This window comes from Delphinus delphis, chromosome 9, assembly GCF_949987515.2.
Source record: "Delphinus delphis chromosome 9, mDelDel1.2, whole genome shotgun sequence".
NCBI lineage: Eukaryota > Metazoa > Chordata > Mammalia > Artiodactyla > Delphinidae > Delphinus > Delphinus delphis.
Genome location: NC_082691.1, coordinates 3,708,913 through 3,735,597, shown reverse-complemented (window position 1 = coordinate 3,735,597; position 26,685 = coordinate 3,708,913).

The following is a 26,685-nucleotide window of genomic DNA, read 5'->3' as shown; positions in this document are numbered from 1 at the left end:
CTGAGCCTAGTTGTATGTCTATAGAGTGGGAATTCTCCTTGCTTCCCAGGCTCCTGTGAGGATGGAGGGCATGAGTGCTCAGTGACTTGTATAGTATCTGTCACCTTCAATCCTCCTCTTCCAACCTAATCCTTTCCTTTCAGGCCCATCTAAGTCCAGCCAATCTCTGGCCTCTCTACCTGGATGATCCCACAAGCAGGACATGGGACAGCTGTTTCGAGGGCTTTTACAAAAACATTCAGTCTTCTCAGGCTCCAACTATCCCCTTGGTTTGGTCACAGCTCCCTTTCTCAGCTGGTGCTCACCCTTCCTCTGGCTCCTGGATCACAGCTCTGGACACCTGGGCTCTTCCTGGGCCTGGGAGTTCTGAGCACACCTGGCTTAGACTCTCACCACCGATGGACACGGTGAAGAGATACCTCACTTTGGTGGCATCATCCAGGGAGGGCAGGTAATACCTTTCTTTCACCCTAGCAAAGCTGCTGTTTGGATATAGTGAGGAAGTCTTGTTTCTAAACTGAATGAGGTTCCTGTTTACTTCAGGAGCACGTTCCCTCCTCCTGGTGGCCTGTCCCTCTGAGAAGCTGGTTGCTGGCCCACATTTTCCCAAAGCCTGGGTGACCCGATGGCACCCTCAGAATGGCTCCTTTCTAGCCTTTAAAGATGACTCCAATTTCAATGCCATGAGAGCTGTGCAATCTCAGATTGTTGATTAGAGCTTTGGCCACTGGTTTCCTGCCTGCAAAGAAGAGAAGAGAGTCTGGCATGTCTGCTCAAAAGAAGGGCAGGACACTCTTGTCTAGAGAACAAGGGGAAATCATTAAGGTGTCCACGATTACCAAAGTATATGTAAGAAATGTGTTGTCTAAAGTGGAAATTGCTCCCCTTGGGCAACAGGAAAAGGCTGGTCATTACATTATAAGTAGGAAATGGGAGATAACGAAATAGATGTCAAGCACACAATGCAACCTCGATAAGGGAGTTTGCATCACAGCCCTCCCAATTCATCTTCACAGGTGGTTCTTCTCTCGGGCATTTAAACATTGTCTCTCATATCAACTGGTGAAATGAGCAAAGAGATTTGCCCAGTTGTTCTTATTGTTACCCATAAAGCGCTGGTCAGATATCCCCACAATGTCCGCTCAGATAGGAAAGCAACTTAACGGATCCAAGCCGGCTTGTGCGTTTCTGCGCTTCTGAAGTGCCGTGTGCTCTGATGGCCCGAGGAAGTCGCAGGGGATTCATTGCATTCAAGTCTTAATGGACTCGGGCTTCAAACAGGCAACACGCATAGAGAGAACTCTGTAAAAATGTTTTCACTCAGTTCCCTGAAATGCTTGGGACCGTTTAACCATAATCTCTGGCTTGTTTTCCTGGATATCCCAGCCAGCTAACGGGTGGTAGGATTTCTGGTGAGAAATTCGGCACAATGAATGATTTCCCCAGCACATCAGAGAGGCAGCATTACTGTAAGGCCAGATTCCCACGAGGTCTCCATCCTGAGTGACCATTGTTATAGAATCCACGCCAGCTGGTGTCACAGACCACCGGAGACCACCTCTGGCTTCTGCAGCTTCAGAACACGGGTGTCCAGGATGGAAAGTCCATGACTGTAAAGTCAGGAGATAAGTGGGGACAAGGGTCCTGACCCACCCCATTAGGTGGGTGGTACCGTATGAACCCTGACCTTGCACATCCAGCTAGCCCTTCCTCTGCTCTCATGGCTGTTGTCAAGCGAAGTGCACAGTGGGGACATGGAAGTGAGGCCACTAGGACACCCAGCGGAGCTACCATTCACAGAGGGGCCTATGAAACGGGTGACTTCTGGGATTATGCAACGCACAGCCCAGGGGGCCGGGTGCGTGACCCATGCTTGGAAAAAGCTGTGATCCGGCCCCAAATCAAAGGGCCCGAAGCATGGTAAATATGGACAGAGTGAAAACTCCAAGTGGCAACCAACCCCAAGAAATCAGAGCTCAGGCCTGGGCTCTTTAGTGCAGAGCTGTGGGGACCTCAGGGCTGAACCAGGCCCGAGGTGTGATCCATGCCCAGCCCTCTCGTCGGAGAAGGGGAAGCTTGGGCCAAAGCGGGAAGTGGTTTGTTTGCCCAGTGTCACCCAGAGCATCTTCGGCTGAGCCGGGGTGGGGGACCCGCGGTTTCTGGATGCGAGGCCCGCACACTCTCCCATGATGCCTGAGATGGTAGTGAGAACACTGCTTGAGGAAGGGCTGTTGGGGGGATGTTAGGTGGACGGGTTGATGGCCAGCACCGAAGGTCGCCTCTGGGGAGAGGAGGTGACACAAGAAAGTTTATGACATGTACACAGACTCCTCTCTCTGAACCGATAAGAAGGTGTTTCAGCGCTCCCCCTCTCTCTCTCCCTCTCACACACAGGCACACACTGCTGCTCACCAGTGACTTCTCTTTCTCTGTGGACCCGCGTTCTTAGCTCTTCACCGCAGGGGCAGAATATTCTTAAATCTAGCCACCCCAAGACTCTGTTGACTCCACCTCCAAACTGATGCTGCGTTCAGATGTGTGGGTCCCTAACTCTCACCTGTGGTTGAAGGGGGGCTTGGCAGGGACACCTGGAAAGCGGGGAGGCAAGCAGTGGTCCCTGATGACCCAGGACTCCTCACATGGGGCTTTGAAACGACCCCGAGCTGCTCCGCTCGGCTCCAATTCCTTCTCCTGGATCCTTGCTCTGCCTTTGGGTCCAAAGCGAACTTTGTCTTCCCTAGTCTGAACCCTGCTGAGCGAGGCTCCCCCAGGCGGAACCTGCAGGATCAGGATGGAGCCTCAATCCTGAAGCAGGGCCACGAGCCCCAGGACACCCAGCTGCATGTCCCCCCTCCTGCTGGCACCCCGACCCAGCAGAGCTGGCAGCCGGCACACCGTGCGTCTCGTCCTCCACCCCTGGACGCCGCAGCATCCAGACCCCGACGGACGTCTGACTTCGCCATCCTGCTCTGGGAACTGAGTCTGCTGCTGAGTGCTGAAGGGACGTCCGTCTGTCCATACCGCTGGGCAGACCTCATCCAGATGAGTGAATTCTTGAGTTTTGGGTCACACAGAACTTGGTTGCGGTTTTGTAAATTAAACGATGCACATTCACATCCCTTCACTTGGACTGTTGATCTGAAGTCCCCAAGAGGCCCCGGGCCGGTGTTGAGCCTCGTGACGTCATGGCGGGACAGAGGGGCTGGGCTGACGGGTGTTGTTCGACCGGCTGCTCTGCGCCTGTCGCTGTGCTACACCTTCTTCAGATTATCTCAGAGGGGCAGGTGGGAAAACTGGGGAACCACAGGGCAAGATAGGGGGAAGTTTGTGACTCCTGACATCTAGGAAAGGACAGGCCTTAAGAGAAAAAGATAAGGGGGAGAGAGACACATATTCAGAAGGGCCGTGCTGGGCAAGGCCAGCCTGCAGCCAGCAGACCCTCTCTTGTCCCGTCTTTGCTGCAGATGTGACTCTGCTGTGAGGACCTTCCCAGCTACAGCTACCAATCCACGCCCAGCGTGAGCTGAGTGCGTGGGAGATCTGGGGGACCTCTCCACGCTGCTCTGGGAATGGTGGGGTTTTCCAGCTTCCCAGGGGCAGCCGAGGCCTGAGGGAGGAAGCCAGACACCCCCAGGCCAGGTCTGGGAGCAGGTCCACGGGGGATTCTCTGTTGCTCTGCCCCGTCACCAGGACTCTCCAGGAGAGCAGTGGCTGCTGCCTTGCAGACACTGGGCAGCTGGCCCACTAGCACAGGAGCCTGGACGGTCCCTGCAAAAGCAGTGTGACGAGCACTGCAGCCACCCGCCCACTCAACAGCACGCTCCTTCCAGACATAAGAGTTTTCCCTCGTGGACTCCACTTCCAAGCTGCTGGGCCCGGCCTGCCTGTGATCTGTGGGTCTCCTTCCCCCGGGGAACCTTAGGCCTCAGTGGGACGGGCCTGACCTGCCTCCTGAAGGTCAGAGGTGAGCAGCTGCGTCCCCTCCCCCAGCCCAGGCAATGAAAGTGACTCGTGTTGATGGAAGGGCAGCTCTGAGCCAGGCAAAGCGATCATTTCAGAATCTCACCTGCCAAGCCTCGTACTGCTCCCTGCTTTACAGATGGGGAAACGGAGGCCGCATCCCCCCAGACCCTGGGATCTGACCTCACGCTCCTGTCCTTTCTGGGCTCAATGCCAGCAAAGCAAAGGCAGCTCCTGTGAGGGATCCACAGAAGTGCATGCTGGGAAGGGGGACGGACGGGAGCAAGATTCAGTGGGAGGGGCCTGGGGAGTTGCCCCCATCCCCCCCCCCCCCCCCCCGCCCCTGCCCAGGTGAAGCCAGCACCTCTCCGCCAACACCGGGGCTGGGGCCAAGGCCCGTTTTCAAGCACCTTCCAGCCCCAAGCGCCACCATACGCTGTGTGACCACAGGGCCGGGACAGGCCCGGTGCTGCTGTGTGTGTGCGCGCGGAGGCGGGTGCTGGTGTGTGTGGGCTCTGAGCGCAGGGGAGCAGGGATGTGAAGGCAGAGCATGCGCATGTGGAAAAGCCAAGAATAGCAGCCGGCCGCGCTCTCCAGTGGGGAGGAGACCCCATCCCAGTGGGCAGAGGGGAGGCTGTTGGGAGGAAGCAGAGGCAGCTGGTGGAGCCCAGGGGCTCTCCAGCTCGGGGCAGTTCCTCTCGTGTAGAAGCCAAGGTACGGATGTGGTTTCCAACTCTCTGGAGGCCCCCTGAAGATACGCATCCTGGCCGCGTGCGTGCCTGATTTAGAGATAAGTGCTGTTCTGGAACCCAGGAGCGGGGGATGGGGGGGAAGGAAGGAGGGGGAGGACGAGGGGAGCCCAGTGCAGAACTTGTCCCCCCCCGCCTCCGCCAGATAGATTCTCCCGGTCCTCTGCCTGCCCGGCACCCCTTCCCCTCCCCTGCCTTTTGCCCGCCACCCTGTGCATCATGCTGCTGCCTCCAGTCTGGCCCAGAGTCCCGGCCCGGCCGAGCCCTGGTGGCCTGAGCCTGTCCGATGACCGCACAGAGGCCCTCCTGCTCTCAGCACCCAGGGAAGCAGCTGGACTGAGGTTGGAAGAACTTAGCAAGGGGTTCGCCTGAGACACTTGCCTACCTCGGTGCTATTTGCCGGGGGTGGGGGGCCTGGCATCATCACCCTGTGCCCTGGTCTGGCCCGTCTGCCCCCCTTGGAAGGGCACAGGGATCCCCCTGCCTCAACCTCCCTCTGAGTGGGGGGGCCCCCACCAAAGTCTCCACCCCGACCTCTCCGCCCAGCTCTTCAGCCCAGTCCCCCTGATGCCGGACGCCCCATCAGCACACTTCCTCGTTTTACTGGTACCATCTCCTGGTGCATCTGCATTCCTCACCCAATATATCGTGGACTCAGAGACGGAGCCGTGTCTCCCTGACCTGGTCACCTCTGCCCGCCTCTCCTCCCACATCCTGAATGAAACCTAACCAGGACCAAGAATGTGAAAATGCGTCCAGTGTGAACTGTGGCCTGGGGTATCCTACGATGCAGGACCAACGACAGGGCAGCAGGAGGGCAGGCCTGGGTGAGGAGGGGACACAGGAAGGCGGGGACAGGCACTGCTGACTGCTGGGCCCTGGGCATTTACCCTAAGGGTGGCAAATGGCCTTGCTGGCCCGACTCCACTTTCCACAGCCTGGGAGACGACCCAGGCCCTGGGAGTGCAAGTGACGGGTCTCACAGTCCCTTGGAACCCAGAACGTGTGCATCGGTGGACGCTTCCTGGCGCCAGCCAGCTTCTGTGCTCAGCTGCGGGACCTCTGAATGGGGTCAGAACACACCTGGCTGACCTCACGTCTCTCCTTTTGTGTAGCTGCCTTGGGCCACGACTGCCCCAGAGTGAAGGCTCCTGCCAGTGAGGACCCTGGAAGAGGAAAGCAGGAAAAATGACCCGGCTCTGATCTCAGTGGCTCCCCTCCCTCTTAGGGGCTGCCATGCGCATCAATGTGATTGCTGTGGCCGCGTAGAGACCCAGCTTTCCACGTCAGACAGGCTGTGAGTGCAGGACCTGTGCTGAGTCATTTACGAAAACCTGCAGTATCAAGCACGGTGTTTGCCACTTGTCAGGTATTTAGTGACGGCTATCACACGAATGAATGAAAGAAAGGACGGCATGGTGTTTTTCAGCCCACGGGTACACATTTGACTGTACTAGCCAAGAGCCCTCACGACTACACGATACAGGCAGACACGTGGGGTGTGGAGGGAATGAGCACATTCAAGTCCCCCCGCAACTTGGCAGAGAGCTCACTGCTTTTTCATCCCACATACCTGATGGGCACCCCTTATGTCACTCACAGAAGCTGTGCAATCATAATTATTCATTGTATTAATTCTACTCATCCTTAATCAGACATTGCAGTTTATGTTTGCAATTTTCTTTGATAAACATTAAAACAAGTCATGATTTAATACTGTGAGATAGAGATTTAATACTATGAAATAGAGATTTTTATATTAAAAACTATTAAACTGTGTCGATTCCCCAAAACATGACTAGCACCTAAAAAATAGCAAACAGATCAACTTTTAAAAACTTTTGTGGCGAAATGCAATTCGTCCAATTCATCAATGCGTCTGCTCCTTTACAATGTTTTTTCTGATCCACAACGTTACTGGCTCTCCACCGCACCCTGTGATGTGGGTATTGTCATTTTCCTTTCACCAAAAAGATGCTACCAATACTCGAAACCTAAGTCTCAAGAGGTATTTATTATAATACGTGCTCACCCTTTCTAAGGACACAAAATATGAGATTACAAGTGGCCTCAGGGGGACAAAAGGGATGGATGGCGCGAAACGAAACTGAGAAGATGAAGAGGTGGGAGGTGACCCTGATGCCCACGGGCAGCGGGCACCTGGCTCTGGCCCCCCAGGGCTGTGGTGCCCCACATTTTGTAGTTGTGACCCAGAGAGACAGACAGACACGCTGGTACGAGTAAGATTCCATCCTTTTGCGTCTGTTGAGTAACCTCCGCTCATTTGATACTGCCTTATGAAGGACGATAGTCAGGCATTTATCATGACACGTTAAAGAGGAGAAACCGAGGCCCGGGGCTGACCACGCCCAGCCCACCCATGAGGGCAGCAGGAAGAGAGGGGAACTCCTGTCTCCATCCAGTGCCTCCCGCACCCAGGCCGAGGCCCCACGGCCTTCCAGCTCTGACACTCCGCCCTCGGCCGTGGTCTTGGGTAAGAGGGCTCTGGATGCGGCCGGTTGCACAAGGGCTGCTCAGCGAAGCCATCGATTGTCCTCCGGGCCTGTGCTGGGCACGTGGTTATTGCACAGCAGAGACCGCCCAGATAAGGAGAGATTTGCGAAGTTCCCCAGTCGGTTTGCACACACTCCCATTTGACCCAGTGAAATCACTCGCTGGTGGGCGAGTCCAGCGAAAGCCACAGACGCCACCTGCTAACTCAGTAACCCAGTGGCTGGTGCAATGCCTAGCAGGGGTTCAGGGAACATTCCACATGGTTCAGCAGAAGGACAAGGTTAGGAATATGTGGTCTGGAGGCCCAAAGCCCCTGACCCCAGCTCCAGCGTGTTCTGTGTGACTTAGGGCAGGTAACGTCTCTGGGTGTTGGTTTCCACCTGTGAAAGCATTACCCAGACAGTATTTATTTCCCAGGGCACCGTGGAAGAGAAATAAGGTAACTGCCCAGAGCAAGAGCCCTGTAAGGGCAGACTGCGATGCTCCTCCCAGCAGAGCTGCTGGAATGCAGACAAGGTCTCTGGACCAACCTCCTCTGCTCTCTGGAGAATCATTTCATTCCCTGCTGCTTCGATGTCCAGTGTGACAGATGGAGGTATTTTGGGTAGCGTCTCCCGTTAACAAGAGGGCAGCACCCAGGCCGCAACTCAGGTTGCATCCCAGGCCTCACGTCCGAATCTGAAGAAGCACGAGTGGGCTGGCTGTGTTGAAGTCTCCTCCATCTCCGACCTCCTTCCGGGAAGGGAAAGAGTCTGTAGGGTCTGTAGGGGTGGCAGGGGGGCTAAGGTGTGGCATTGTCTGAGTTACGCTCGAAGGAACCGCAGAGGAGAAAGTCCAGCCAGCAGACTCCGGGCAGGGACAGGGCAGGGAGGGACAGGAGATTCTGTGGCGTCCCTGGCGGGTCCAGTGACCTGCTAACCCCAGCCAGGCACACGGCGCTGGGGGTCCCACATGTGGCCATGACTTTCCCAGCAAAGGGATGCTTCTGTTTGAGTCCTGAGGCTGCTGGCCTGTCCTGTGGTCTCACTGAAAAGACATAAAGCTACAGCCATCAGACTTCGCAGTAAAGATTTTCAAAGTCTATGTCTTCTGAAGGAAAACATTCTTTCCAGCAGGCGTTGTGAATGTGCCCATTGCCCCATGGCTCTTCTGCCTGCTTCGAGATTCCATACTGGCTGTCACATGTGTCGGGTGGGAAATACCCGCCTCCCCCAGCCTGAAATCCACCCCTGGAAAGCCGTGTGCTCTTGGACAAACACTTCAGTTTTCTCATTTGAGAAATACCTGCCTATTAGTTTATAATACTCAAATTAGTGCTGACATCCAAAAAAGCAACAACCTATTATGCCTTTGAAAACAAATTTTTGTGACGAAAACAAAGATCTGGCTCCATGGATTTATTTTCTCCCCTTGGCAGGAAGCCACCTTAGTTTTCTGTTTTAAAGCCTTTCTAAGGTTCTGTGAAAATGTTGGAAAATAGTTTATTCCTGAAAAATAGACCCTCACACTTGAGGAGGACGGTTTCTTCAGAGAAACATAAAATAAGTTCTGTCCATTGTCCGTCGAAGTGGGACACCTCAGCCATGGTACGGTACCACGATGAAAGTCTGGGGTCTCTTAACGGAAGTGGCTTCTGTCCTTCATGCCATGTCTCTCTTCTTGAAGAAAGAAGAGAGAACAATTTCTGATCAGACAAGACCGTTTTATGATTTCAGCGATGGCCTCATTCCATCTGCTGTTGTCAGAAAGCGCTCCGGACATGTGGATGCTCTTTGCAGCTAATAAAGAGGCGGAGGCCTCTCTCAAATCAGTGCTAAGAACATAAAGAAACAGAAGAACACAGGCAAGCTGGAGAAAGGCGGCGGGCAATGGGGAAAGCAGGGCTTCTTATGGCAAATGAACTGGACCAAGAGGCCAGCCTGGGGAGGAGTGTGGGTCTGTGATGAGGACCAAGGGCAGGACCAATGGCCAGGCAGTGTGGGCCTGCCATGGGCACCAGCAGGAGAGGCGCCAGGTAGCCCCTGAGTGAGCATCCAAGTCCCCACCCATTATTCGGTACCCGAGTGAGCGTCCAACCTCCCATCCATTATTCGGTACCCAAGTGAGCGTCTATCATCACATCCATTATTTGGTACCCAAGTGAGCATCGGTACTCCCACTCAATCCTCCATCAACTGAAAGGTGGCTTTCGCCAGAAACCTCACGACGTCACACCACCGTCTCCAGCCGCGTGGCCTCAACGTCACACGGTCAATCTTTCAAGGACATTTCATCCAGCTCCCTTTTCACTGTCCCCCTTTCTCTCTGACACACCTGCTCCATCAGCAGGCTTTCACAGCTTCACCTTCACTTCTGACCACACCCCGCACCTACACGCTTCTCCTCACCCTGTCTGCAAACTCCTGCCCCACCTCCCTGGTCCAGGGCTATGGCCTCACATGTATGCTTTCCCTCTAATCTTTTTTTCACACAGAAACCAGAGAGACAGCTGTACCCACCACTGGACTCTGTCAGCCCCACCTACAAACCCCTTCCTCGTTCTCAGAGGAAGACCCGCCTCCTTTCCTGGCCTGGACGTCCCCCTGGAGGTGTCTGCTGACTGCGTATCCTCCCCAGCCCTGCTGCTCCCCTCGTGACTGGAATGGGGGCTCCAAGGCTCAGGTCTTATTCAAGTCCCTTCCTCAAGGAGGATACCCTGGCCACCGCCCCCCCCAACCTCTACCAGGGTTCACTGGGGGGGGAAATAACTACATTGACTTTATCTCTACCTGCTTCTCTGGCTGTAGGCTGAGCTCCCCATAGGAGACGTGGTCCCTGGGCCCCCACCTGTACCCCAGCCCTTAGCCCACTCAGCTGAGTGGCTGAGTTTGAGGTGACAACCAACACATCACTTTTCCAATGTCGGCTTCCCCTGAGCCCCCCGGGCTTGTGCCCAGGCCTCCCTCCTTAGCTCTGGACGTCCTCCCGACCATTGTGGGCAAAACAAGCCATGGGGCCGCCTGCAAGGTGTACAGGAGGGCTCCCCCTCTCCCCTCATGCCTTCCGCCTCGGTGCAGCCGCCGGGAGGGCACCATCACCCCCGCCTGCACTGGACCACTCTGTCCCTCGCCTGACGCTGCACATCTCCTGAGCACCCGCTGTGTGTGGACACTGAGACACATGGAGACACAAGCACAGAAGCATCTTTCTAGCAGTTTCCAGACTGCCCAGCGTCATCCAGGGGACAGACAGACAAGTTATGTGGTGATGCCAGTGACGCTGATGTGAGGGAAGAAAGATGACAGAGGACGCTGTGGGGCCTGCAGGGACCCCAGCTTAGACTTGGGGGTTGGCAGGGTGGGCGGACTCCCCCAGGCCCACCCCCTCTGCTGTGCCCTCCCCACCTGAAGTCGTGGTGCAGATGCTCATTCCAGGAGGGATTCCCAGCCCAGGTGACCGGTTACACAGATGGACTCTGCTGTTGTCCGGCCCCGGGAGGGAAGGACTCAGCTGCCCCCCCACCGCGTTTTATTAGACGTCCCTCCTCCCACCTGCACAACCTCAGGCTGCAGGACCCCGCCCCTTGGCTTCGGGAACAGGCCGCTCCTCCCCCTGGAATCACCTCCCTCCTAGCCTGGGGGAGGGCAGAGGGCAGCCCCTGCAGACCCCCGGCCTAGCCGACTGCAGGGTGGGTCCTGCACCCCAAATGCGGTACCAGGAGCTGAGGTGGCAGAGTGACAGCCCCTGCCCAAGAGAGAAGATGCTGAATTGTTGCCCAGCTGACTGGGAGACAGGGGTGTTACCCACAGAGTTGGCCTGTTTCTCACCCAGAGCTGGGAGCCCATTCTGATTGGTGGGTGCCAGGACCTATCACTACTGCCACCTGCTGGCCAGGTACCCCACCTGCAGGTTCTGCTACGAAAGACATTTCTGATCTTTAGGTTGGTGCAATTCCAGATCCTTCCCCAGTCCTAGGGAAGGAAGGATTCCTCTAGCGGGAGAGAGAGAGGATTTCCTTCCTGTACTTTTTTCTCTCCCACTTCCCACTGTGACCCAGACATGCGCTTCTCACAAAGACAGCTCCCGTGGGAGGAGCAGCCTAGATTTCAAGGCGCCAGCAGCACCTGTCCGGCTGTCCGTGCCTAGAGACCTCCAGGAGTGGCAGTGTGGTCTGCCCTGACCTCAGCTCCAGGCCTTCGGCTGCACTGATTGCACTTAGGCCAAAACAGAGCCATTTAAAAATGTCTGTTAAGATGCCAGGCCCTTTGGTACATGACTCGTTTTGAGTTCTGGTTTTCTCAGGGTATATGCCCAGTATTTACAATAGCCAGGACATGGAAGCAACCTAAGTGTCCATCAACAGATGAATGGATAAAGAAGATGTGGCACATATATACAATGGAATATTGCTCAGCCATAAAAAGGAATGAAATTGAGTTATTTGTAGTGAGGTGGATGGACCTAGAGTCTGTTATACAGAGTGAAGTAAGTCAGAAAGAGGAAAACAAGTACCGTATGCTAACACATATATATGGAATCTAAAAAAAAGGTCATGAAGAACCTAGGGGCAGGATGGGAATAAAGATGCAGACCTACTAGAAAATGGACTTGAGGACACGGGGAAGGGGACGGGGAAGCTGTGACAAAGTGAGAGAGTGGCATGGACATATATACACTACCAAATGTAAAACAGATAGCTAGTGGGAAGCAGCTGCATAGCACAGGGAGATCAGCTCGGTGCTTTGTGACCACCTAGCGGGTGGGACAAGGAGGGTGGGAGGGAGGGAGACGCAAGAGGGAGGAGATATGGGAACATATGTATATGTATAACTGATTCACTTTGTTATAAAGCAGAAACTAACACACCATTGTAAAGCAATTATACTCCAATAAAGATGTTAAAAAAAAAAAAAAAAAAAGATGCCAGGCCCGACCAGCCACATTCTGGCTGGTTTACGTTTCCTTGTGACTCTAATCGTTTATGAAACAAGGAAGATCTGACCACCAGCTGCTCCCCTCTGGGGTTCTGTCAGCATCTCCTCACCGGGACCAGTATCCCAGCGGATGGTAACTGTGTGTCCTGGTCCTTGCAGCGATGACCTGGCCCCTCGAACATGGGATCAAGTTCCGCTAAGAGCCAGGCCGTGCCGGCAGCCTGGGCAGGCCGTCCAGACAAGCAGCCAGTGGGAAGCTGTGTCTGTGCATCTGCTGGGCGGGGACGCCTCTTTACCCGGACACACTCCTGCCTGCGTCTGCTGGGCGGGGATGCCTCTTTACCCGGACACACTCCTGCCTCTGACACAGCTTTCCTGATGCTCCTGTGTCCTCACCAGCGCCTCGCGACCTGGTGGCCTTTGAAGATGCCCAAGAATCCCGACTTAGAATTGTGTGTTATGCTAAGCCTTTTCCATCTTCTCTGTCTCTGAATTGTAACAAGGCGTGGATGGGACCTGGGTCTGGGGTTTGGGGTGTCTGAGTGGCCAGCAGAAGGCTCACAGGAGTATCTCCCAGTCTTTCTTGGAGAAATAACAGGAGGGACTCTCAGAACAGAGGTGAAGACACGAGGCTCCAGGTTGAGGACGTGAAAGAGGAGGAGATGAAGGTGAGCCCACCCTCTTGGGAAGGACCCTGCTCCCAGGTGCGGGCTTGGCCTGGGACCCTGCTTGGTCACCTGCAGGCTCAGGGGTTATCTCTGAAGACCACCAAGGGAGGTTCGTTCATTCATTCACTTATTCATCAGATAATAATTGAGAGTCCACTGCCAAGGGCCATGCCAGGGGCAGGGGTAAGACACTGAGATGAAACCTCCACAGTTTCTGTTCTCAAAGACAGAGGTGAAGGGTAACCAAAATATCACACGATGAGTGTGCGCTTACTCGGAGAACGCTACCTCACACATGACGGGAGAGCAAAGGAACTCACCTGGCCTGGGCTCTGCCACTCTCCCCTGAGGAAGGGACCTCTGTCCAGAAAGCTGAAGGATGGAGGAGAGTCAGCTCGGTCACGAGGGGGAGAGGAACACCCCCTGACAGAAGGCTAAGAGGCTCAAAGTTTCCAGGACAGGAGGGAGAGGGGCCTCTTTGAGGATCTGAAATAAGCTGTGAGCTGGAGCAGGGGGGTGCTAGGCTGGGGTCCCTTGCGCACTCCCTGGGGACACCGGGGAAGAAGGCACAGTGAGCCCTGGGTGGTCTCTGTCCTGCGGGAGATGAGCAGACAACTACATGCATCGCAAGGCAGGCTGTCCGATGCTCCTCGAGAGGATGGTAAAAGCGGAGTTGGGGGCTCCTCCCGGACAGGGTTGTCTGTGCATAAGGCAGCATCCGGGCTGCCATAGGCGCTCCGTGTTTGTTGAATGAATGAAAAGGTGCTCTGCCCCATCCTTGGGAGGCGGCCTCCAGCACAGGAATGCTCCCAGGTCCTCCTGAGTTTTCCATCCACCTCCCTCATCCCCAGGGAGGAGAGGAGGGTGCTTCTGGATTGCTCAAGTCCAGGGATAATGAATGGGTCATTTTCTTCTCTTGAGCGTTAGGAAGTGAGATACAACAGAAACAGGCGATAAGACCCCTGCTCTCCTATTCTGTCGCTCTGGTTCTTGTATCCGGACTTGCTTCTCCTTGATGGACGTTTCCCCCCTTACCATAAAAGCAGCAGGAATGATGCTACAGGTTGAGACAGAGGAAACGAAAGATGGAAAGAAGTTCGTCACCCTGCTCCCTTGGGTCTAGGCAGGTGGTGCACCTGGAGCGATCACATGTGGTTCGGAGGGGACTGCGCACACGGGGCCCTGCTGACGCTGAGGGGGACACTTGTGGGGACCTGCGCCCGAGGTTCAGGAAGTGTTTGTGGGCATCACCATTCCTGTCTCTTCTGTTTTAACTTTTGAAGACTGAGTGTGACAATAGCATTAAAGGTGAAAGTACAAGGGTTGAAGAAAGTGGAGGCATGAAAAAAAAATGCAGGTAAAGAAAGTAAAACTTAGACGGGCTGAGTAACTGTCCTGAGGCCACACAGAGAACTCTTCCAAGTGCGGAAGAAAACTGAGGTCATCCAGGCTCCAGAACTTTATTCTAATGGCTGCTCTGGGAACCGTGGAGGCAACGAATCTTACAGATACAGATTCCTACCCGTTCGTGGTAGCTTGCAGAATACGGGCAGAGATTCTTTCCAAAGTGCACGTGTGTCCCATGACAATGTGATTTTGTGCTCTTCCATCCAGAACTGGTGTGGATTTCCCACCCCTGCCATCTGGAGCTGTGACTTGTATTGGTATAACTGATTAATAAATGAATGGAAATGGGATTGTGCAAGTTCAGGGTCTAAACCTTGGGAGATCCACTGGTTTTGCTTTGATCTCTTGAAACTCTGTCCTGAGACCACCGAGTAGGGACACCTGTGTTGTCTTCTGGAGACTGAGCGGTCACGTGAGAAGAACAGAGGCCAAGATCAACTGCCCAACATGTGACCTCAGCCCCGCTGACCTTGAAGCTGAATGGAGCTGCGTGGGTGAGCTGAGGCCAGTCGGCCAGAGCTGCAGCCTGTCCTCGCAGCCCTCGGGGATCTTACTCATCGGTGTTGGAAGCCACTGAGTTTTGGGGTAGTTGGTTATGCATCAGTAAATCACAACACCACGTTCTTCACCCCGGAGACTCCCTGCATCATCTTGTTGCAGCCTCATGACGACCCTGCAAGGTTCTTATTTGTCCATTTTACAGATAAGGAAACAGCCTCCCAGAGATGGTGCAAAGCCATTAAGTGGCAGAACTAATGTTTGCATCATGTCTATGTGGCCCACAGGCCACGCTCGCCCCGTTTCACTCACCTGTCAGACAGCATGTCAGGTGCTGGAAACAGAGGCTCCCATCTGGGTCTGTAGCACAATCTCAACTCATCTGGTCACAGGACAGAGGCCACTGGGGAGCCAAGGGAAGCAACAGGAACCTCCAGGACACCAGAGGAAAAGGGATAGGCTTGGGCTCCTGTTGGCTTTACTGAATGGGAACTAAAAACTATTGTGAGTCCAAAACTCTCATCATTGTGACCCACACTGCTGCTCTTCTGCAAGAAACTGCACAACCTGAGATGTGAGGGCAGAAAACGCTGATGGTGTTGGTACTACTCATCTGCTGCTGGGTAAAACGTTGTCCCCAAATTTAGCAACTTAAAGAAATCTGAGGGAGGTTTAAAATTGCAGTGAATTGTTGGCCAGGGATGCAGTCATTGGAAGAGGTTGAAGCATCCACGTCTAAGCACGAGGCTAGTGGCGGGAGGATTCGATCCATCACAGGGTCGGGGAGGCAGAGGGCAGAAGGAGTGAGGGAGGGAAGTCAGAGCCTTCCATGCCTTAACCTCAGAAGCCCCAAACCTTTACTTTATGCTGTGGATCACACAAGCACGCCTGCCCGCTGCAAGGGGGGAAAAGACGACACAGGTGGGAATGCAGGAGGGGGTCACTGGGGTTCACGCCGACCCCAGGGTTCTTACAGCATCAGTGGCACTGCCATGCCCACCCCTTCAGAGGAGGGAAATACTGGCAACCATGTTCCAAAGTACTTGCAGGAAGCTGGATCATCTCTGCCCCAGAAACAAATGACATAATGGCTTGTGACTATGCAGAGTTACCATGCAAAGGCTTCCTAAGAAGGTAGAAAATGAAAAGGCTCATGGAAGATGAACTGGAGTGGAGGAATTATCTGATAATTCAAAGAAAACATATGTCACTTGATTTCATCCCGTTCCCCAAAGTGACATAACGAAACATGTCCACAGTTTTCTAAATGTCTATTACTCTCTGCCAGTCTCAGAAGGATTTAATGAACATTTTCCAAAGAGAAACGGAGTCATTGACTTAGGATCAGTGCTCTGGCAGGTCTATAATCTCAAGTCATTACTCAAAAGGGTGTTTCCTCTCCCGGGACAGCCCTTTCCTCCTTTGGCACCACGGCTACCCAGTCGTTCTACTCCCTCCATCTTAACTAAATCTATTGTTTTTTTTTGTTTTTGCTTTTTTTTGCAGTACGCGGGCCTCTCGCTGCTGTGGCCTCTCCCGTTGCAGAGCACAGACTCCGGACACGTAGGCTCAGCAGCCATGGCTCACGGGCCCAGCCGCTCCGCGGCATGTGGGATCCTCCGGGATCGGGGCACGAACCCGCGTCCCCTGCATCAGCAAGCGGACTCTCAACGACTGCGCCACCAGGGAAGCCCTTAACTAAATCTATTTGATAAAGATGGAGACATTCCCACCTGGCTTGTTGATCTTTGATCAAAGAATTGCAGGAGGGAGAATCATTCATGTAAAGCCAAGAAGAGCAGAAGAAGAAAGAGAGAGAGAATAGCACAATACAGGAATATAGCTGAGGAAAAGGGAGGAGGCCAGACTGTCCTGGCATCACCATCTGGGCTCCAGGCCTGAGTTTTCCTCACAGAGAAGCCAGAAAACTGCATGTCCAAGTGTCCAGAGGCTGGAAGGACCATCGGGCACTGGACCACTACAGCCGAACCCCTGCCGGGAAAGGTCCTTGCCCTAAAGACAGAGCCAGAGCTTTCCATGCGCTGAAATCTGCCAAGTCAGCAGGCAGCACGTCCTGTGACCACCTGTACGGATGTGTGTGCTTTGCCTGGAATCTAAGCATGAATTAGGACAGGATTTCTGATAAAGAAGAACCGTAATGACTAAACACCGTTCATGAAAAAAGGAGCTTCTCCATTTAAAAATGTTGTGTTAACATACATATAACATGAAATTACTATTTAACATTTTTAAAACTTCTTTTATTTTTTATTTTTTTGAAGTATAGTTGATTGATAGTGTCATGTTTGTTTCAGGGTTATAGGAGAGTGATTCAGTTATACAGTTTTTTCAGATTCTTTTCCCTTATGGGTTATTACAAAATATTGAGTATAGTTCCCTGTGGTATACAGTAGGAGCTTGTAGTTTATCTATTTCATATATAGTAGTGTGTATCTGGTAATCCCAACTCCTAATTTATCCCTTCTTCTCCCTTCCCTTTGGTAACCATAAGTTTGTTTCCTATGTCTGTGAGTCTGTTTCTGTTTCATAAATAAGTTCATCTGTATTTATTTTTAGATCCCACATATAAATGATATCATATGGTATTTGTCTTTCTCTTTCTGACTTACTTCACTTAGTATGATAATCTCCAGGTCCATCCATGTTGCTGCAAATGGCATTATTTCGTTCTTTTTTATGGCTGGGTAATATTCCATTGTCTATATGTACCACATCTTCTTTACCCATTCTTCTGTTGATGGATATTAGGTAGTTTCCATGTCTTGGCTATTGTAAATAGTGCTGCTATGAACATTGGGGTGCATGTATCTTTTTGAATTATAGTTTTCTATGGATATATGCCGAGAAGTAGGATTGCAGAATCATATGGTAGCTCTATTTTTAGTTTTTTAAGGAACTGCCCTACTATGTACACTTCCATGGCATGAAGTACATTCACATTGTTGTGCAACCATCACCACCGTTGTCTCCAGGACTTTCATCGAAACTGAAACTTTGTCCCCATTAAACACCGATGCCCCATCCCTTATCCTTCCCACAGCCCCTGGCTCCCCCAATTCTCCTTTCTGTCTCTATGGATTTCACTAAGTGCTTCATATGATGTAACCTTACAGTATTTGTCTTTTTGCAACAGACACTTCACTGAGCATAACGTCCTCAAAGTCCATCCATGTTGTAGCATGTGTCAGAATTTCCTTCCTTTTTAAGGCTGAATATATTTTGTTGTGTATATATATATATATACACACATACCACATTTGTTTATCTATTCATCCATCACTTGGGTTGTTTCTACCTTTTGGCTATTGTGAATAATGCTGCTATGAACATGGTATACAAATAATTTTTGAGACAGTCCTTCCAATTCTTTGGAGAATATATCCAGGCATGGTTAGTCCTGATTGATTGTCTGTTCAATTTTGTGAGGAACTGCTGTACTGTTTCCCACAGTGACTGCACCATTTTACATCCCCACCAGCAGTGAAAAGTTTCCAATCTCTCTACATCCTCCACCTCCTTGCCAACACTTTCTTTTTTGATAGTAGTTGTCCTAATGGATGTGGAGCTTCTTTGTTTTATAGAATAGGAAGCCAAGACAGCAAATTTAAACAGTTTGTTTAAGGTCACCCAGCGAATAAGTGACGAGGCAGGGAATGGCACTCAGGGGATCTGAATCCAAAGGGCAGGGTTTTCTTTCATCCCCTTCCCAGGTTCACAGCACACGAGCTCCGGCTTAGAGGGGCTCCTGCCAGCTGCAGGGAACTGCTCATCGGGGAGAGATCCGTGCTTAGCCTGTGTCAGTAATGAGGAAGATGTAAAAATATTTCCAGTAGCTAGAAGTGCATCTGCAATTGGTTTGGTCAAAAACAAGTCGATAATCTGGAACAGATAAAATCAGAATACCTCCTGATCTTTGGCATAAATGCCCAGGGATCTGAACGTGGATAATTTTGGAAGCCAACTGAAGAGTTGAGTTATGACTTGTCTCAAGGCTTCCTGCTTTCGGTTGGGACTGGAAATGGCCGTGCGGGCCCTGCCAGGAGGTCTTCGCTCGTGGTTTTACTGGTTGGGGCTAATTTAGGAAGTGCTGGAAATCTTGTAGAAACCCCTTGGGAAATTTTTACCTTGTTTTCCTGCATCAAAAGTTCCACTCAGTTAAAAAACCTCAAAAGTGACATCTGCTCACCCTATACTGGCTTATCTGGGCTAAACCTCGCATTCTTTCTTCACTGCAATTCGGTATCAGGCAGCACAGCCTGGGGACATAGGCCAGGCTGGGCAGAGAGATTTACTGGGCATCCTGTTGGCACCAGTCTGTGCCGTCCCATTTCACGCACATGTCACCCCGTGAAATGCGTGTTCCTACCTCCATCTCACCCCAGAAGACCCGGAAGACCTGGGGGTGGAAATAAGATGAGTGAATTTATCCAACATCCCTCAGCTAATAAACAGTCAACAAACCTGAACACATGTGGTTCCACAAATGACACTTTTCTCATTACCCCTGTGTTTCAAAAGAAAGATTGGACCTCTTACTCTAGGAGGTGAACACTGAAATTCCCCCATCCAGCAGAAAGCATCCATGTGGCTTTACGTTCAAACTCCGGCCCCCATGGGCTTCTCTCCTCTCCTCCTGTGGCCACACCTGCTGCTCTCCACACCTGGACAGGCCGCCCCCCCGCTCCCTTGCTTCACGCTGTTCCCTCACAGGTCCGCATCCTTCCAACATTTTGAGGCCCTGCCCAAAGTGTCCATCAGAGACCCACAGGATCTCCTGCTCTCTCTCCAATTCCCCCAGCACATGCCCCACAGCTTCCACATGTACACCCCCGTGAGCTGCCCACATGTCTCATTTCACCTGAAAGAAGTCACGTGCACAAAATGCCCAGCACGGTGATGACACATTTGGGAGTTCAGTGGAGGATGACATGAGTTACAGCCCAAACAAGAAAAGGAAAATGTCTATGCAAATCTCAGGGGAAAGAAAATGTGAACTTGAAGCAGAAAATGAGTAACCTTTAGAGATTAAGGTTCGAATGGTTGAGATTCGGGGCTGGGGGAACAGGGGAGGCAAAGGATGGAAGAGAGAAGTGGGCCATACAGAGTGAGGAGGGGCTCCCTCTGGCTAAGGTGGGGGTTCCTACAGCACACTTGCAGCAGACCAGACTGAAGACCTTACGGTCCTTGAGAAATCGAGCTTGACATTCCTTCATAAAACAGAAGCAAAAAGTGCACATCACCCAGTGTAAAATCAGCCACTACTCATTCATTTGCGTAATCAAACTTTGTGCATGTTTACCATGTTCAGCTAATCACAGGTGGGTTCCTGCCCGTTTACAACAGACAGTTGAGCAAAGAAGGATCAGGACCCATACTACTGTCTTTCCACTTGATGTCCATTGTGAAGAGATGCCTGGCAATTAACAGACTTGAACAGGGCATTCATCATTTTTTTTTTTACATCTTTATTGGAGCATAATTGCTTTACAATGGTGTGTTAGTTTCTGCTTTATAACAAAGTGAATCTGTTATACATATACATATGTTCCAATATCTCTTCCCTCTTGCATCTCCCTCCCTCCCACCCTCCCTATCCCACCCCTCCAGGTGGTCACAAAGCACCGAGTTGATCTCCCTGTGCTATGCGGCTGCTTCCCACTAGCTATCTATTTTACGTTTGGTAGCGTATATATGTCCATGCCACTCTCTCACTTTGTCCCAGCTTACCCTTCCCCCTCCCCATATCCTTAAGTCCATTCTCTAGTACGGCTGTGTCTTTATTCCTGTCTTACCCCTAGGTTCTTCATGACAATTTTTTTTTCTTAAATTCCATATATATGTGTTAGCCTATGGTATTTGTCTTTCTCTTTCTGACTTACTTCACTCTGTATGACAGACTCTAGGTCTATCCACCTCATTACAAATAGCTCAATTTTGTTTCCTTTTATGGCTGAGTAATATTCCATTGTATATATATGCCACATCTTCTTTATCCATTCATCTGATGATGGACACTTAGGTTGTTTCCATCTCCAGGCTATTGTAAATAGAGCTGCAATGAACATTTTGGTACATGACTCTTTTTGAATTATGGTTTTCTCAGGGTATATGCCCAGTAGTGGGATTGCTGGGTCATATGGTAGTTCTATTTGTAGTTTTTTAAGGAACCTCCATACTGTTCTCCATAGTGGCTGTACCAACTCACATTCCCACCAGCAGTGCAAGAATGTTCCCTTTTCTCCAAACCCCCTCCAGCATTTATTGTTTCTAGATTTTTTGATGATGGCCATTCTGACAGGTGTGAGATGATATCTCATTGTAGTTTTGCTTTGCATTTCTCTAATGATTAATGATGTTGAGCATTCTTTCATGTGTTTGTTGGCAGTCTGTATATCTTCTTTGGAGAAATGTCTATTTAGGTCTTCTGCCCGTTTTGGGATTGGGTTGTTTGTTTTTTTGTTATTGAGCTGCTTGTAAATTTTGGAGATTAATCCTTTGTCAGTTGCTTCATTTGCAAATATTTTCTCCCATTCTGAGGGTTGTCTTTTGGTCTAGTTTATGGTTTCCTTTGCTGTGCAAAAGCTTTGAAGTTTCATTAGGTCCCATTTGTTTATTTTTGTTTTTATTTCCATTTCTCTAGGAGGTGGGTCAGAAAGGATCTTGCTGTGATTTATGTCACAGAGTGTTCTGCCTATGTTTTCCTCTAAGAGTTTGATAGTGTCTGCCCTTACATTTAGGTCTGTAATCCATTTTGAGCTTATTTTTGTGTATGGTGTTAGGGAGTGATCTAATCTCATACTTTTACATGTATCTGTCCATTTTCCCCAGCATCACTTATTGAAGAGGCTGTCCTTTCTCCACTGTACATTCCTGCCACCTTTATCAAAGATAAGGTGTCCATATGTGCGTGAGTTTATCTCTGGGCTTTCTATCCTGTTCCATTGATCTATCTTTCTGTTTTTGTGCCAGTACCATACTGTCTTGATTACTGTAGCTTTGTAGTATAGTCTGAAGTCAGGGAGTCTGATTCCTCCAGCTCCATTTTTCGTTCTCAAGATTGCTTTGGCTAATCGGGGTCTTTTGTGTTTCCATACAAATTGTGAAATTTTTTGTTCTAGTTCTGTGAAAAATGCCAGTGGTAGTTTGATAGGGATTGCATTGAATCTATAGATTGCTTTGGGTAGTAGAGTCATTTTCACAATGTTGATTCTTCCAATCCAAGAACATGGTATATCTCTCCATCTATTTGTATCATCTTTAATTTCTTTCATCAGTGTCTTATAATTTTCTGCATACAGGTCTTTTGTCTCCTTAGGTAGGTTTATTCCTAGATATTTTATTCTTTTTGTTGCAATGGTAAATGGGAGTGTTTTCTTGATTTCACTTTCAGATTTTTCATCATTAGTTTATAGGAAGGGCATTCATCATTTTATCCTGGAAAACGATGTTCTACAGACATAGCTTTACCGGTGACAAACTTGTAGTTACATTTGCTCATAGCTGCTCATTAAGAGTGGAAGATCGGGAGAGAAAATTCCAGCTCATTTTTTCCTCCTTAAAATCAGTTTTAATAATTATGAACTGTGTTCCATGGCAGAGTCATCCAATTCTCTTCCTTTGAAAAAGGAAATTGGGAAAAGATTTTTTTTTAATTGGAATATATTTGATTTACAATGTTGTGTTAGTTTTGGGTGTACAGCAAAGTGAGTCAGTTATATATATGCATATATCTAATCTTCATTAGATTCTTTTCCCATTTAGGTCCGTACAGAATATTGAGTAGAGTTCCCTGTGCTACACAGTAAGTCCTTATTAGTTACCTATTTTGTATACAGCAGTGTGTATATGCCAATCTCAATCTCCCAGTTTATCCATCCCTCACCTCCCCCCATAACCGTAGGTTTGTTTTCTGTGTCTGTGAGTCCAGTTACTCATTATTGTAAAGACACAAGAGACGCTTGCCATCTTGCTTTCTTAATCTGTGATTCAAATATGTTCTCAGTAACTTGGAAATTACGTGTAAAGTTTTCAAACTGCATTCACACATCCAGCAACATTTTGAGCTCGAAAAGAAATTAGAGTCAGAACATCACTTATCTCTGGAAAACTCGGCACCCAGGCTGGTGGCAGCCCCCCGTTAGTCATGGCCCATTTCCATACGCCCACCCAGCAGGGTAGGAGGAGCCCTGTGCCCACGGGGGGTGGCGGTGAGTCAGAGCAACTCGGCTCCATCACCTACCTGGGTCTGGCTTGATGTGTGACTCACGGAGGCCAGGCCCCTGGGAGCTTCCCTACCTCCTGCCCCGGCTACGAGCTTCCTACAGCCTGGTTCCCAGGTCCCAGCTTCCCCTGTGTTCACAGAGCACAGCCCACAGGCCTTGTCATCTGACTGGGTCAGAGACAAATAAGCTGTTTTCACGTGGGGATCAGTCTCTGGGGTCTGGATCAGTCTGGGGGGGAGGTTCGTCCTCTGTTCTCGGGTGCAGAGCGATTTGATGCTCTTTCCTGTTGTATGGTTGCTTCTGAAGAAGACAATCCACGTGTAGTGAGAAGCATCTATTTTCCTGGAGGCAGAGGGCTTCTCTGCCCAGGTGACAAGGATGATGACCAGAAAGCGTCTGTTCCCCCCACCTTGTTCTGTGACTGCAGATGGGGGCGAAGATGGAGCTGGAGTTTGGGGGGCATACTGAGGAAGAAGGGGGAGGCCCAGTGACATGGCAGCTGCACTGGAATCAGGAGGGGCTGCAGGTTGATGAGGCTGAGTGATGCCAGAAGCGGGGCCAGCTGATGTGGCTTCAAGTTCTCCTTTCTACACCATAATCCCCTATGTTGGCCTCGAACCTGGGGAGAGTCGTTAGAGATGACAGTTTCACGTTTAGCTGTGATTTGAGGCTGAAAGGGATAAGCTCTGACAGTGATCTCATCGTAAGCAGGCTGGAGACTTCCAGAAACCTGGAGGGGTGACAGGAGCTGACAGCCCCCATCAGGATGGATCTGGGGAAGTGAGGGCTCCCCAGGGGGTTGCTTGAAGGGTAGGGCTGCCCTGGTCCTGGCTGGGAGGATGATGGGAAAAGCAGGGGTGGTCAGGGGACACTTACGTTCTCCCATTTTGATGCAGTTCTAGAGGAAATTTATTGTAGATTGAATGTCCAGGTGTCCTAAGTCTAAGGTATATTCACACGTAATGCTGGTGAATAAGCAAGCTTAAGAGCACGTCCTGTGAAGATCATTGTGAACCAGAAACACAGAGACCCCCCTGAGGCCCAAGGGGAGCCCTGAGAGCAGAGAGGTGGAGGTTTGCAGCCGAAGACCCCAGGGAAAGGGGAAGGGCCAGCCAGGGCCCTGGAGATTGTCTGAGGTTGGAATCTACCTCGTATTAAATATTAGCAGCATGGCCTCAGCCAGCTGACAGGTCCACCCATGTTAATCACGCAGGCTGAGTGTCTGCATCTCCACATGCTGTGATGTTTACTTTTATGTGCCAGCTTGGTTAGGCTCCTTGGACAGCTTTTGGCAAAACCACCACTGGGGATGCTGCTGTGAAGGGTATTGTTTGTTTGTTTGTTTGTTTAGGTGAGATTAACATTTAAATCTGGAGTAAAGCAGATTGCACTCCATATGTGGGTGGGTCTTGTCTCATTAGTTGAAGGTCTTCAGAGCAAAGACTGAGATCCCCTGAGGAAGAAAGAGGAAATCCTGCCCCAAGACTTCCCTTCTGTTAAATCATGGACATGCACATACATGCATGTTTTAGGACCTCACATCTTAAAAGAAGAAGAAAAAAAGTCCCACTCTTGGTCTCCTATCCCCCTCCTGCCCCTGGACCCTTCTCCTCTCAGTTGTCCAGCAATGCTCCCTGCAGGGTGGTTCCCGGTCACCCAGCACTGCTGTGCTTTGCGCTCTCTGTTCCAGCCCTTCCAGCCAGCTCTCCACCCGCTACGGCTCTTGCTGGGCACTGAGGAACTCCAGGCCCAACCCAAAGGGCACATTTAGATCTTAGCTAATTTGACCTCTTGACAGTATTCAGCACCATTTCCTTCTTACATCTGCTTCTCCTGCAGGCCTCTGGGGACCCTTAGCCCATGCTCTACCTCTTATCTCAGCTTCCTTTCCAGTCTCTCTGCTTGGTGTTGAAACATTGGTGGGCCCAATGGCTCTGGTCCAGACCGCTCTCTTCTTCACCTGCCCTCACCTGAACCTCTTCAGCTCTGTGGATTCAAGCACCATGCCCATGCTTATTACCCCAATTCTGTCTCTGCTGGTCAGGCCTCTCCCTGAAAATCCAGACTCTCACCTCCAACCATACACTTGGCACGTCTGTGCAAGTGTGTTTCTCCATCTTATCAGGGTCATGGCCAAGCTCTTAGCTCTCAGTGCCATTAAATGGGTCGTCCTGTCTCAATAAACAGATCCGCACTGTTGCTCAGGCCATAAATAAGTATCATGCTTCTCTTTTTCTTTTCTTCTGTACTTCAATTTGTAGCAGTTCTATTGAGATACCATCCCATACCTGAGAATTCACCTGTTGAAATTGCACAGGTTGGGTTTTTTTTTTAGTGTATTCACAGAAATGTGAAACTATCACCATGATCAAAGTTAAAAATATTTCATCACCCCCAAAAGAAACTTTGAACCTTAGTAATGACCATACCCTCCCACCCCAGCTCTCCTCCTCGAGTCCCTGGCAACCAATAATCTACTTTATGTCTCTATAGATTTGCCTATTCTGCACGTTTAATAACAATAGAATCATATAGGGCTTCCCTGGTGGCGCAGTGGTTGAGAGTCCACCTGCCGATGCAGGGGACACAGGATCGTGCCCCGGTCCGGGATGATCCCACATGCCGCGGAGCGACTGCGCCCGTGAGCCATGGCCGCTGAGCCTGTGTGTCAGGAGCCTGTGATCCGCAGCGGGAGGGGCCGCAGCGGTGAGAGGCCCGCGTACCGCAAAAAAAAAAAAAAAGACTCATATAACGTGGACTTTCCTGTCTGGCTTCTTTCACTTAGCATCACGTTTCTGAGGTTCCTCCACGTCGTGCCTGCATTGCCACTCCATCTCTTATTGCCAAACAGTATTCCATTGTAGTGATTTCCCATAGTTTGTTTATCCAGTCCTCAGTGGATGGACGTGTGAGCGGTTTACACTTTGGGGCTGTTGTGAATAGTGCTGCTATGAAGGTCCGCGTACCAGCTTTGGTGGGACACACACTTTCATTTCTCTTGGCTCAGTGCCTGGGAGTAGAGTTTCTGGGTCACATCACAGCTCTGTGCTGAACCATTTGAGGAGCTGCCAGACTGTTTTCCGAAGTGGCTGCACCATTTTGCCTTCCCACTAGTGGTGAACCGTGGTTCCAGCTTCCCTCCATCCTCGCCAACACTTGTCATTGTCTCTTTGGGCTCTAGCTGTGCTATCTGTGTGACGCATTTGGTGTGTGTTATGGGCTGAATGTTCATGCCCAGCCCCTTCCAGAATTCATGTATTGAAATCCTAACCTCATGATGTAGCAGTGTCAGGAGGTGGGGCCTTTGGGAGGTAATTAGGTCACGAGGGTGGAGCCCCCATGATGGGATTAGCACCCTTACAAAGAGACCCCAGGGAGCTCTCTAGCTCTCGTCCTGCCACGTGAGGACACAACAAGAAGACAGCCATCCACGAACCAGGAAGCAGCTCCCCAGCAGACATGAAATCTTCTGGCACCCTGACCTTGGACGTCCAGCATCCGGAACCAGGAGAAATGAGTGCTTGTTGTTTAGGGCCCAGTCTTCGGTGTCTGTTACACATCCCGAGATGATGGAGTGCGAGATGCCTCACTGTTCCAGTAACTATGGCCCAAGCTGTGGAAATCGGTGGAAGCTTTTTCTGGGACTTGGCATTTGAACAGGTGTTAGAAGAACGGAGATGATTTCAGTAGCTGTGGGGAAAAGGGGAGGGTGCTCCTGGGCAGTGTGAGAAAT